General features: G+C 35.5%; 1 long non-coding RNA gene across 1 annotated transcript; it reads left to right on the top strand.

The window, feature by feature from the left end:
- Nucleotides 1–11,128: 11,128 nt before the first annotated feature.
- LOC107555610 (uncharacterized) lies at nt 11,129–13,018 on the top strand. Its single transcript, XR_001605182.1, has 3 exons — nt 11,129–11,194; nt 11,380–11,417; nt 12,757–13,018. It is a non-coding gene; the product is annotated as an uncharacterized lncRNA (long non-coding RNA).
- Nucleotides 13,019–14,639: the final 1,621 nt, after the last annotated feature.

Genomic DNA, 14,639 nt, shown 5'->3' with positions numbered 1-14,639 from the left:
TAAACAAAGAAATACAATTAAATCATTGTTATTTTATTAAATTATTTTTAATTATTATTATTTTATTTTTTTTGTAGAATGTAGAACATTTTGATTTCCTCCATTAATTTTTGGTTGATTGGATTTGATTGGATTGGTTTGTCTCTATTCATCTGTGGATGTGCACTATGGTTTACTAACCAAAAAGGGTCCAAATGCTTTTTGTCTTCATTTGTTTCAAACATAAAGCATTACTTTTTCACTTGAAAAATTTGCTTGAGGTATCTAAAGCAATGATATTCACACATTTACATTTCAATGATACATTTTATTTTATTTTTATAATATTTTTTCTTGTCTAGCTTGTTGGACTGAGTATGAAATGTATGAAAGTATTGTTTTGCTCACTTTAGCATTTCTGTCAGTGTTTATGTTGTTTATGGATGATCATTTATGTAAGGTGGTGAAAACGCATTGCTTGTTTTGAGCAAAGCTTGCTTTAGGGCCACTAAAGCAGGGGTCGCTTAGGTTAGTCTCAATCTCAGCACGTCAGAAGGGTGTGCCGTTCAAATACTTCCCCTCCTTGAGAGAAAGATCCCATAATCTTGTGTGCGATTAGCCTATCCTCAATTTAGACAGGCACATGTACACACAAGCTAACCTGTCTGTTTTGACAGATACGTCCTGATATCGATCAAGGAGCATGTCTGACCCGTAGCTCTCTGACATTCACAGAGGAAGTTCAGCCTAATCTCTTTCTGCCTTGAGCAAAAGTTGATCAGAACCACCCACAAACAAACACATTTCTCTAGTGTCTCCTCCAGACAGCATTCATTTTGAATTAATAGAGACAGACTTTAGGCCTGGCTGCCAGTTCGTATTGTTCATGGCCAACTGTCATGTGGCATCTGGTGAGAGTGGATCTGGCACAGCGACGAACCACCATCATCGCTGATCAAATGAACTGAACAGAATCAGCCCATCTGCAGTCCCTGTCTCTGATAAAACTCAATAATGAAATCAACTATCGGGACTGTGTGTGGGATTCAGTTTAGTTATGGAGACAGTGACATGTCGAGAGAAACAAAAGGAGAGACTGAGAGAAAGCTGGACGCAGTTGCATCACAGTTGACATCACAGTCTGATGTCTCTCTCTCTCTCTCTCTCTCTCTCTCTCTCACACACACACACACACACACACACACACAGTCACAGACTCTGAGTTAACTCTCTCAGATTCAGTTATATGAAATGTGTGTATTACTAAAATTATTTATTATTGATTAGAGATTTTTACTTGGGAGTTTTTTTAACACTTTAAATCTTGAAACATAATTTCAAGCTGTATTTAATCTATTAAAACACGGTCATGCCAAAGTTTTCTTTTTTAATAATCTTTCTGTTTTTAGAGGATAGATTATAATAGCTTAAAACTATTTGTTACATTTACAAAAATTATGTTTCAATATATTTTGTATTCATTTTGTACGGTTTCATTTTTTATAACAAATATCACTCTTTACGTTTTAGACAATATTGAAGTTTTTATAAAAAGCAATGCAAGGGAACATATCTCTATCATTTTATTTGAGCATTTTATTCTATTTTATTTAAATCCATCCATTATTTTATTTTATTTTATTATTTGTCTTTTTTTATGTCATTACTATTTGGTATTTGTGCATTTGATTCAGAAACATTACATTTCTATATAAAAAAAAAGCCTATCCAGATTAAAAAAAAAATAAAAAATGAAAATACTGTGTCAAAATTATGTCCATAATCAGTTCCAGATTCCAGGACATTTGATAAAAAATGTAATAGATGAAACAGCTTGAAGAAATGTGCTCCAAATTACCTTTAATTGAATAATTGCCCATATATAGAATAAAAATTGTATTTTTTTTTTATCTCTTTCACAAACTCTGACTGAAAACTGTCTCACAGTCAGTCAAATCTATCAAACTGACAGCTACAGACAGATCTTTCTTACTCAAAGCCTGATTACCTTATCCACTCGTCTTTGTTTTTACATTAAATTCCTAATTGAGTTACTGTCCTCTCTTTCATTTGAATCCTTCACCTTTCTATAGACAGGTCTAGTGTGTGTGTGTGTGTGTGTGTGGTGGGAGGTTCACTGCGTTGTTCTCTGGCAGGGGGGGTTTTGGAGGACTCCTGTGGTCTAGAAGAAAGAAGCGTATGCCCCTCTGATCTGTCAGGCAGAAAGACAGACACGGGGAAAGATAGAGAAACGGAATGGGAATAAGAGTGAAAGATAAAAAGACAGAGCGACGGGCAGAGTCAGACGAGTGGGAGGCTGAGGGAGTCATTTACAAGTTGGGGGAGGGATGCTGATGGAGCAGAAGGAGAGAGGAACGGGTACAGTGTGAATGACAGTGAGAAAGGCAGACGGGAAGAAAGAGATGAGAGGATGGGAGTGTTCTTAAGACACATTGACAGTGCTAGAGACGAGAGGAGGGAGAACAGCGGGAGAGGGGGGATCAGGAGCCACGAGGAGGGAGGAGAGCCGGCGCAGGGGGGAGGCACCACCCTGCGGATTGAGACGTATCCCACATTGCCCCTCTCTCTGGTGGCACAGCAGGCAGGGCGCAAGGGCCGTGGTGTGTGGTGGTGTGAAGTTGACGTGGCGCTGGCCCTGGCACAAAGGAGCGGAGGAGGAGGGCGCCAGGCGCTGTGTGGCAGGGTTGCCCAGATACGGCCACTCAGGGTTGGCATGTTGTTTTTGTGTCTGTGATGCGCTTTCAGCCTGACACACACAAACACACACACACACGGACTCAGAGATGGCACGCTCACGTTTACATCCCCGTCACTTTTTGTCTCTTTATGAACCGGCTTGCAGCAGGGGTATCAGATAGCAGTTTATGAAATAGTGATGTGTCTGATAATGAGGAATTTTAATCGGTGTGAATTGTAAAGAATTGAAATATTCTGGTCATTAATGATTCGGTTCCTTGTGATTCCATTAATGATTCTTTTAGTACCTTGAGTTTTATATATATATAAAAAAAAAAATTGTCATATTAGAAAAAAAGTCATATTAGAAAAAAATGTAAAGTTATTTATTAAGAAATTAATACTTTTATACAGCAAGTTTGCATTCAATTGATTAAAGAGAGTTCATGTTTTATAGTGTTACAAACGGTTCTATTTGAAATAAATGCTGTACTTTTGAACTTGCCATTCATCAAAGAATTCTTAAACATGTTTCATGGTTTCCACAAAAATATTAACTTTTTTAGCATCGATAATATTAGGAAGTGCTTCTTTAGTACCAATGCAGCATATTAGAATCATTTCTGAAGAATCATGTGACACTGAATATTGGCATAATGGCTGCTGATTTTAAAATGTATTAAAATATAAAAGTTATTTTAAATTGTAATATATTTGACCTGCCTTTTTTTAACAAATAAATGCAGCCTTGGTGAGCCTATAAGAGACTTCTTTCAAAAACATTAAAATTATGTGATTTGCTCAAAAGATGCATAAGAGTATTCTGTTCAGGAATTGGATCAACTACACTTTGATTCGCTAATTAAATGACTCCGAGAGTGATCCGTTCAGGATCGTTTGGACTACGATGGTCACATTATATATGTTTTTGATTCATTTAAAAGAAGTGACTCAGAAGAGTCGTCCGTTCAAGAATCGGTTAGAATACATTGAGGAGTTGTGTCTTTTTAATTCACTAAAAAGAATTGATTCATAAGAGTCATCTCTTCAAGAAACTATTGGACTGCGCTGGCCATGTTACATGTTTCTGATTCATACAAAGAAGTAATCTGTTAAAGAATCCGTTAGACGGTTAAAAAGAGTTAAAAAGAGCTTGTAACAGTTCTTAATTCCCAGTTTTGTATTAAAAATAAAACATAAACATAAAATCTTGTTCAGATTCTGTGATGTCACAACCAGCACAACCCCCCCCCCCAACCCCCCCACCATACACACACACACATGCATTTTTCTGCATGCGCTGTGTGTTTGTCCTCTGTGTGTGTTTTGCATTAAAGTCTCGTCAGACGGGATTGCTTATGCGGTCAGAATGATTAGTCTTCTGTGAGTGCGTCTGAGTCCCGAAAATCTCATCTGTCACTCACCCATGAGAAAGCCATTCTTGCCATGATCTCTTTCCTTTTCCTACAACTCTCTCTCTATTAACCGATGCCCGGTGTAATCAGTGTATTGGTGCTGTCTGTTGACCTGATGTGTAATGATTACAATCCAAAGCTTGGGAAGATAAAAGGCTGTGCAGGGGGAAAAAATCAGACCCCCATCAAATTCAGCCCCATTTCCTCATGCCACAGACAGAGGGGTTTGAAACGGCTGGCTGATTGGCGACGGCGCTTTGAATGGTGCTGTGTGAAGGAGGTTCCTCTTACCCACGGTAACGTGATACGTGATCTGGGCTTCAGACTGACACACGCCGGATCAAAAGAGATGAGAGAGAAAACACAAACTCTCTCACATAAACACACAGATGCCAACTCATCCACAGACAAACATCTCAATTCGGATACAGGTGTAAACTTAACACATGCTGTATGTAGCTCTAGCTTCTGTCTCTCTCAAAAAAAGTGTTATTTTTTATAGCTTGTTGAGTGATGGAAAGAGTTTTGCTGTTGTTTTCTGATTTGTATGTATATGTAGCACAAAAGACTGTGATTTTGAGTCTTTTTGTCATTGTGGACCTGACTGACGAGCTCAAAAAAGAAGTTACTAATTTGCTTGCAGTCTAACGTGTATATTACAGATAATTTACTAAGAATAATTATATATGTAAAAAGGATGGACTCTCCCACATTTAAATTAGGCTTTTGCACGTTGTAAATTAGGCTTGTTGTGTACTTGTGTAAATCACAAAGAAGTTATATTTTTAGGCTGGCTCTATTCAAAATGAAATCTGAATTTTTAGACTTGAACCGTAGTTCAGCATGACTCTGTTTAAGATCCATTTCAGATGATCTGGTTTAAATTCAGACATTTGTAAATTTGGTCTAAAATGTCCCACATTTGGAGGGAGTATAATCGCATGAGGCCACATCACATTTGTAGTGTATATGCACGCTAATGCATCCTGATAAACTGATAAACTAATGCGTCCCAGACAACAGCAAGGGACCACCTACTTACCTGTCAATCAACAGTTGCTCTAAAACAGTTGTTTTAAACTTTGCTGGTTGCAAATGTGTTTAAACCATTTGGCAAATGTTTTAAAGACAAACAAATGATAACAGAGATCGTGTAGCTAAAGTAGATCAGCTTGGGCATTTTGACCATGTATTATCAACTTGTTTTTATTCATACCTTTAGTAAATCAACCTGTGTCTCAGAATGTTGATTGCTGAGGTGTTAAACCATTAACATACATTTCTTAATCAAAATCAAATAATCTGAAGTCACAATCATCACATCATAAACTTTTGCTTCCATGTGTGTTTGGAGAGAGAGGGTGAGATGTCCCATCTTAGAATGAGAGCTGCCAGCGGACCCCCCCCCCCACACACACACACACAGACACAGACAGACAGACAGACAGACAGACAGGAAGGAGGTAGATGAGCATTCATCCAAATATAAATGGTTGAATAAATGATTAGGAGATGAAAGGCGCAGTGGAGGGAGGCGTCGTCTTCTTTTAAAGCATGCAGAGTCATTGAATCTTCCAATTACCACATTATCCACTCTCTCCATCTTGACTGCATCCCATCCAGAAGCCCAGCGTGTGTGTGCACATATGCCTGCAAAAATTCTCCATTTCAAAGACATTTAGAGATGTTCTTAATTAGAAAATTGCTTCAATAATAATAATAATAATTATTATTATTGAAACCTTTTTTCCGTTGAGAAAATAGCCCAAATATATTTTTCAGATTTAATTAAACAAATAAACAATTGTAAAATGGTGCTTAGAAATTTTTATTAATAAACATACTGAATAATATCTTAATAAAATTTGTAATGCAGGAAATATTTATATTTATATATATATAATATATTTTATTTATTTCCTGAGTGTTAGGGGAGATAAAACTTCATGAGCTCAGTATAAAAACAAAAGAAACCAAAGGACAGTTTATGTTTAATTAACAAGTACTTCAGTAAGTGTCTATTTCTTTCTCCATCACGTCACTTTCTCCTGCATGTTGCGATGTCTACACATTAGAGACCTGTCAGTGTGAGTGTACAGTACCTATGTGCTGAAGTGCAGACCAGTTATATCTCTCCTGCTTAGAATTTGCCCTATTCTTGATATTAGTTTAACTCCATGTTCTTTGCCTGACCTTTTAAGAGTAACTAAAACAGCCATGTTTACATACAGGATAAAGGCATCATTCTCCATTCAGTGTGCGTGTATGTGTGTGCGTCTAACTATGTGTGAGTCTTAGACTCCCAAGCAGATTGTCTAGTTATGTAATGCTAGATTTGCATGTGAAGGGAAGGAACCCGTTTTTCATGCTGCACTGGATGTGAAGTGAAACCCCCTTTTCTCCCCAACCCCTCTTTTTCAACCGGAACGAGGGATCGCGCCGTCTCAGATGGAGGGATGCTGAGAGAGTGACAGGAGGAGAAAACATGAAAGGCTTTAAGTGTGAATTCATTAATAATGTGCACCAGTGTACCGGTGTACAATGCACACTCAAAAAAAAAAAAAGAACTCCAAGAATATGCAATCAGGAAACACAGATTATTCTATAATTTCTTAAGCAGTGAAAGAGATTTAATACATAAATCCTTGGCACATTTCCCATAATTCTCACAATATGAGATATGTGAGAGTTATAATTTCAGGTATAATTAATGAACACTTTTTAAAAATAATAATATTTTTAATATATTTTTAAATAATTTTTTAAAATCTGTTCATTATTTGGTTTTTCCTTCCTAAGTTTAAATGTACATCTAAATATTTCTCATGGCATTTAAATTACTTCTTTTTTTCTTCTTCTTCTTCTTCTTCTTTTTTTTAGGCTTTCAAATCATGGCTTTCAAATCATGTTTATTGCATAATATGTCAATGAATTAGTCAACTTTGAATCAAATTAATTTTAATTTCTCAACAAATGATGGGAAAAAATCCCATAACAATTATACATATCCGAGCAATTAACAGTAACGTAACAATCATGTATAATTCATTAGACATTTTCTACTTGTATGCCTTTCTTGTACTTTCTTGTACTGTGTAGCCTAGACAATGACAGATTCTGTCCGGTCTGAGTGACATCAGTCATTTATTGAAGAGCTTTGTGTCTCTCCGCCTCATAACAACAGTCACACAGATATTCCGGCACATTCCGATGCACATTCTTGAGTTTCTTTAGCAGGTTGACTAGCTTTGCTGAGGGCAAGATGAGGGGGAGTTTAGATAACCCAGCCCTACATCACCCCCACACCCCAGGGTCACACAATGCATGTCACGCATATCATTAATCCTGGGGGTTGTTTCCCCCCAGGGGGCACCCACTGACCCACGCATAAAGGATAAAAGTGTTCTGGCCTGGGATGGGGCGTTCTCAACAGTACGGCCCAGGAGCCGACAACATCCTCTACACTCAACAAAACCACACATACAGGGTTAGTGTAGGCCTGTGAGGTTCAAATAATGTGGCCGTTTCTGTGCATGGCTTGTGAATGACATTCTCTTTTAAATGCCACTGAAGAAAGTGGAGGAGAAGGGCAAGGCAAAGTTAAGGAGGAGAGCAGTTTTGTTTTGCTTTCCTTGTTTTGGTTTTTATGAAGAGGGTGAAAGATCAGGTTTTGTTCTAGGGTACCTGAAATGATGCGTAAAAAGCGCTGTAGTAGTAAAAAAGGAAACTGCTTGGTACTTGCTCTTTTGTTTAGTACTTTTTAAAAACACTTTTAACTGCTATTTTAAGCTTAATTTTATTTGTTATATACTGTCTGTAATTGGGGTCTGTAAGATTTTCTAATGTTTTTGAAGGAAGTCTCCTATGCTTACCATGACTGCATTTATTTGATAAAAATTCAGTAAAAAAGTAACATTGGAAAAGATTAGTACAGCTTAAACGAATTGTTTTCTATTTTATTATTTATTAAAGTTTTATTTATTCCTGTGTTGGCAAAGATTAATTTTTGTCTTAAACAGTCATGCTTATTTTATTTCATTTTATTTTGAACAATTGTATTTATGTATTTGCTGGACTATTTGATGAATAGGAAGTTGTTAAGAACAGCATTGATTTGAAATAGGAATATTTAGTAACATTATAAATGTCTTTACTGTCACTTTTGATCAATTTAATGCATCTTTGCTGAATAAACGTACTAATTTCTTTAAAATACTGACTCCAAACTTTTGAACAGTAGAGTACAAAATATAAGATATACAGTATATATCTTATTATATGAACAGTATATCTTATAATATTCTTATAATATATATTCTTATAAAATTCTTATATACTGTTCAAAAGTTTGGAGTCAGTATTTTAAAGAAATTAGTACTTTTATTCAGCAAAGATGCATTAAATTGATCAAAAGTGACATTAATGAAATACCTACAAAGCACTTTCAAGAAATGTTTTTTTAATTAAAATATTAATAATTGAATTATTATTTTAATTAAAAAATATTTCTTGAAAGTGCTTTGTAGGTATTTCATGTGGTGTTTAAATAATTTAATTTTTATTTTAATTTATTTCTTTTTAGGCTGTCAATAATAATGAATTGCATGACATGCTGATTAATCAGTGTAATGTATAAATATGTTGTGTTTCGTACCTGTTTTCCAGTATCTTGTACCACAATCCCAGTTTCTTTTATACAGTACTAACTTTGAATGCACATTTTATGCTCTGTACATTACAGAAATCTTTTGCTTATTTGTTTAATTAGCGTCTGTTTCTTGCATGGTTTTTAACAAACCCATGCTGTTATTAAAGACTTTGTGTGGTGTAGACCGTTGTGTCAAGTACCTCCCATCATGCATTGTATATGTGATGTGAAGTGTATGAGATGAACACACACAGTCCTCCATCCTCTCCGTGTTCTTCCTACATTCTTTCTCTCCTTACGCTGAGACCGGTCTAATCCTATTCATTGAGGCCACTCTTTTCCTCTCCTCCTCTCATTATCCTCTTTTCTCTTCAACATTCCCCTTTTCCTCTCCGAATCCATTTCTCCAAATCTCCATTTCCCCAGTGGACATTTACAAACCCTTGGGTCCCACCCTCGCCATTCCTCTCTCTACCTCTCTCCTCTTTATTCTCTCTCTCTCTCTCTCTCTCTCTCTCTCTCTGTTTCCGACTGGGCTTTTGCCATTTAATCTTCTTGAAGCGTTCAAGATGTCACTCGCCCCTGAAGCCAGTGGGACAAAGGCCTAAATCTAGCCCTCTCTCAATGGGCCACGCCCCTCAGCTGCCGGTGATGGTCCCCAATTTCTGCATTGGTGGCCCTCTTCTTTTGCTTGATGTGTTGAGGGCTTTGTGAATCTCATGTGCACCTCTACTAAAGTAGACCCCCTTCATGCACATACACTCAAATGTATGCACTGAAGTTAGGTTGCATGTACGGTGAGGCCCATGTATGCTAATTGAAGTGGGGAGTGTATATGCCCACCGTTTGATTATGCTGTACCTCATTTTATAGGAAAAATGTCCAAAATGTTCTGTGTCCAATGCTCAGTACTAAATTACTGTTTTCCTTCCTTGTTTTATATTCCCTATTTCCCCCTTAAAATATTAAAATTAACTTAATTCGATTAGAATTTAATTTGATAAAGTTTTTTAGTTTTTCAGTTATTTCAGTTTTCTATTTTTTTCCATTTATCATACATTCTCCCAGCAGCTTATCCTCTGTAGGGTTGCATTTTATTAGTTTTTAGTTTATTTTATTTTTAGTTTATCATCCATCGATTCATTCATCCATCCATCCTTCCTTGCTTCCTTCCTCCAAACTGTAAAATAAATACATTTAAATAAAATAAATACATTTTATTTATTAAATTAAGTTCCATTTAATTAAATTAAATTCATTTTAAAGTCAAGTTTTTAATATATGTTTATTTAGATTTTTAGTTTATAGTCATTCATCCATCCATCCATTCTCCAATCTTATCTTTAGTTTAGTTTAGTTTTTAACATGTCATTCTATTTCTTTTTAAACTGCATTTTTTTAACTTTCATTTAATTTGAATATAATTTAATTTCATTCAGTTCAGTTCAGTTCAACAAGATTAGTTTTCTTTTACTGTAGAAGATTTTAAACGTCAAAACCCAAAATGTTACACTGACTTGCTGCATTAGAAATTTTAAGTTGGCTCAATTAATTTATGTGAACTAACTAAATATTTTTAACATCAGCACTTTAGCTGAACCAACTGACCATTTTTAATGCAACAACATGTTGAGTTTTGACCTTCAAAATCTTTTATAGTATCATTCCATAAAATACGTTGCAGTGAATCTTCTAATCAAGAGGAAATACTACTAGAAATATAATTACATTATACAACAAATTAAATTACATAACCACTGTATTGTTCCCATATCTACATTACAGTGCTTAGATCATTCTGATCAACTCATTTCCTATGTAACAGCAACGCATCCAATTTCTCACTTTGTCAAAATTGAGCTTTACTCGTCAGTTTTTATTCACACCTCATTCTGAAAACCATTCAAAAATTTCACTGAAAAAGGGTAAAAAAAAAAAAAGACCATCACTTCCAGGGTCTGTAACCAAGGATTGTGTTTCGACCAGTGCTGGAAAAAGGATCTCACTTCAAAAGGATTACAAACCACAGTGGTATCAAATCTCCCTAATGCGGTTATCCCACACATTCACTCGCTGCGCTTTAGGCTGATAGCGTCTGGCCCACTGTCTTGGTATTTCCCTTTTAAAGGTAGTGCTGGTTTTGCTTCAAGACATTGGGTAGACCTGTTAGATAAGACCATGTGAAAGTATCAATGGACATTTTTCTCATTCGTATATTTCTGAGATCAGTAGCGTTGATTGGATGAATACAGCGCACAACATTGAAACTGCTTATGCAGAAAATGTCATGTAAATCTGCTTGAGGTCTTGTTAATGCAGAGAGAGAAGTAAAACCAAATGAGACTTCAGTGAACATGTTTCTCATCAATATTTACATTTTTTTCCCTCTCAGATGCTGAAACGAAACAGCACATGAAAGTTTCTGACAGTTCAAAGCTCATGAATATTTAATGAGGTAAGCACTGAAGCAATTTATCATTGGATGTCGGTTCCTAAACAGTTTGTTACATTCTGGCATTGTATCCTTCACACTGCATACCTTTGGCACTACAAAAATCTCTAATAACTTGACCCAGGGTTAAACACTGTGTTGCATGTCACTCTGGGCATATATATGAATAATCTTCATTCTCTTTTTAGCATCAGCTGGAGTGTTATCCATACAGACTGACAAACAGGTAAAATAAGACCGCTTACAGTTGTTATAATCTGGATTAGAGAGGCTCGCTCAGGAATTGTGTGAACTAGAGGAATGTGTGCCATATATTTCTGTACACTGGTAAAACTGGACAATAGGCTTACATAATGCTTTGTAAGGGATATCTTGATTAAACGCATAAAATGGAGCTGACATTATGCATGCATGTGAAAACTGCTGTACATTAATATTTTTTAATTTTATTTAATTTTATTTCTTTTTTGATAGTAATATGTTCTGAGAATGCTGATATAACAGTTCAACAGCACTGGGACTTTTTACCGCTTCTTTCGAATGCTTGTTTGAGCATCTGTCAGTGGTTGGGATTTTTCATAGATTATTTCTTCAGTGTGAAAATGTAATGAATTATTATAATCACAATTTTAATGAATGTATTACATTAGAAAGTTATTAGTTATTATAAGTGCACATTGGACAATTAATTAATTAATTAATTTTTTATGCAGCATAATATTTTCAAATTTAATCATTCACATATTTATTTATCATTTATTTTGTGCAGTATATATTTGGTCATTTATTTAGTTTATTTATCTATCATTTATTTTATGCAATATACATTTTTTTTCATTGTTATCATGAGTGCATGCAAGCATTTCAGTCCATAGAGTACATGAATGCCACAGTGTAGATGGTGATAACTGACTTTTCAGTCGATTCGTTAAAAAAACACTTGATTAATTCCCTTGATTCATTCACAAAGTGAATTGTCAGTGAATTGTTAATTGAGTTGATTCACTGAAAATTCATTTAGGAACTAAACAAGTGACTTTATCATATCAGTGAGTCGTTAAATCTCGAATAATTTACTAAAAATGTTGATTCCTTCAGTAATGAAAAACTACTAATGTGTGTTGCTCTGAGACACAGCGATTCTACTGCTGCTTCCCAAACTGTTTTTGTCGAGAGAGCAAAAACAGACAAAGTAACTGGCATTACTGTGTTGAAATGTAGGTTACTCAATATAAATTTATTGTAACTGTTGTATAAAAGCAACATCACATCGCAATCATGTCCCCCCCCCACTCTTGCTTGTGTGAAATTGCTTAAATATGCATGCAGTTGTATACGTGACTTTTTAAATGCATCTGACTTTTTAAACACACTCTTACTCACACCTTTATGCACCATATTGTCTTTAAACACACATGCTGCCACCTTAACATATCGCTCATGTGCTCTAACATATGACTTTAGTGTGTGTCCATTGTGTGAACAAGCTGGTTCTCACTCATAACAGAGGCAGTAAAAGTGTCTGAGAGAGAAATATGTGACCCTCCTTCTGTTTTCCTGTGTAGGGGAGAATAAGAGTGGACCCCACTGATATTTCACCCCCACCTGCCCTGCCATTAAGAACAATGTGGGAGCTCCTTTATGAGTGAATGACTCCGTCCCCACATTCACTATCTCTCATAACCTGCAGGACAAACAAAGAGCCAAGCACTTCCTATTGCTTGCTTCAGTGAAGGTGCGTCTGAGTGTGAAGCAATTTCTCCAAGGAGGACGTTGCTCCTCAAAAAAGCTGAATGAGAAAGTATTGGCATTTCAGAAATTTTACATAAATACAACCAAATGAGACATTTTTTAGAGAATGTTTTTTTGTTGTTTCTCTCTTGAGCTTTTTGCATTCTTATATTGTCAGTTAGTAATATTAGCAGTAATACTATTTCTTATGTACACTATTATTTAAAAGTTTGGGGTCAGTGCACAGTGTGAGATTCATTGGTCATAACAGAACTTTGTGAGATCACGATGAACTAATGTGACAGTTTTTAGTGGTTAAAAAAGGAGCGCTCTTTGCGAGCTTTCTAGGCAATAATTTAAAATGTAGAACTTTGTTTTTTGGCCACACACACGTTGCAAAGTTTCGGGAATGACATCCGCATATTTATGCTGGATTCGCTCTCGAAGTAGTAGTGATTGACGTAGGGTGAATTCGGGTAATCTGGGACATTTTTTGCAATTTTGACTTCTGCGATTTATTTCAATATCTATCTAACACATTAGATCAACACATTAGACTTTTCTGAAATTCCTAAGATGTTTTCTAACCACACCAGAAGAAAGAATGTTGATATTATACCCAGAGGAGACATGCCACACCTATTAGTGTTTTTTGTGCCAAAAAAAAATAAATCTGCCTGAATTTGATAATCTGGGACATATGTATGGGCCTAAAAAAAGCCTGTATTCACCATACTTTATGCATGCCTAACACAATAATCACCCATTTTTAAAAAGCATTATTAAAAAAATGACAAGTATAGAAATCTCAATAAGGAAATGTATTTCAATATCAGGAAAAATTATTTCTTCCTTTACACAGGATGAACGATCTACTGTGTTAATTCATTTGAATTAATTTAAAACTATAAAAATTGTTTAACATTGTATTAACATTTTAAAGAATCAACTAAAATTTAAGCAACAGCAAGCAACAATTTTATTAATGGATTATTCAGTCAGTTATTCAAGTTCTCCATTCTATTCAAATTGGGGCTACTCGGGGAACAAACACTCTGTGAGTGTGTAGGGTGTGTCTGTGTACAGAACATTGTCAGCTGGCCTGGGCGCAGCTCCCCCTCCTGCTCAGTGATTTGAACCGTTGTATACTAAACTATTTGGAAATTTGGGAAATGAAATTAACCTTTTACTTCATCCTGATACCTTTGGAATACGTTTCCCAGATGCCATCACTGTAGCATCTCTCTAGCTAGCTGGTTTAGAATTTATGCTAATGTTATAATCTCCAGTACTCCATATTAACACCCATTTCTCATTATAGCATATATTATCCCTTCTCATTAGACTTATCAAGTCCCTAAATACATATTTCCTCCATTTGAAGACTGTCCCAGATTACCCAAAGCATGCTGTCCCACATTCTCAATCATATTTGATAACGTGGGAAAACAAAAAAAATGTTTGAAAGAAAAAAAACTAAAACACATTTTAAAGGCTTTAATACATATTTTGTTGCTTGAATAGATCACAAACATAATTTGACAATTAGGAACATTGTATTAATTATGACAGATTTATGTCCTTAACATGACCTTGTCATGCAATTCCCAGGAGAGCTTCTTGATTGACAATTGCCCGCACTTTTCTGTGTAATCACCCCAATGATGTCATGTGATTTCAGTCTAAAATTATAGTAAAAGTCCTGTTGACTAAATTT

Source organism: Sinocyclocheilus grahami, unplaced genomic scaffold (genome assembly GCF_001515645.1).
Source record: "Sinocyclocheilus grahami isolate Dianchi unplaced genomic scaffold, SAMN03320097.WGS_v1.1 scaffold540.1, whole genome shotgun sequence".
NCBI classification, from domain to species: domain Eukaryota; kingdom Metazoa; phylum Chordata; class Actinopteri; order Cypriniformes; family Cyprinidae; genus Sinocyclocheilus; species Sinocyclocheilus grahami.
This window is presented reverse-complemented; position numbering and strand designations above follow the sequence as displayed.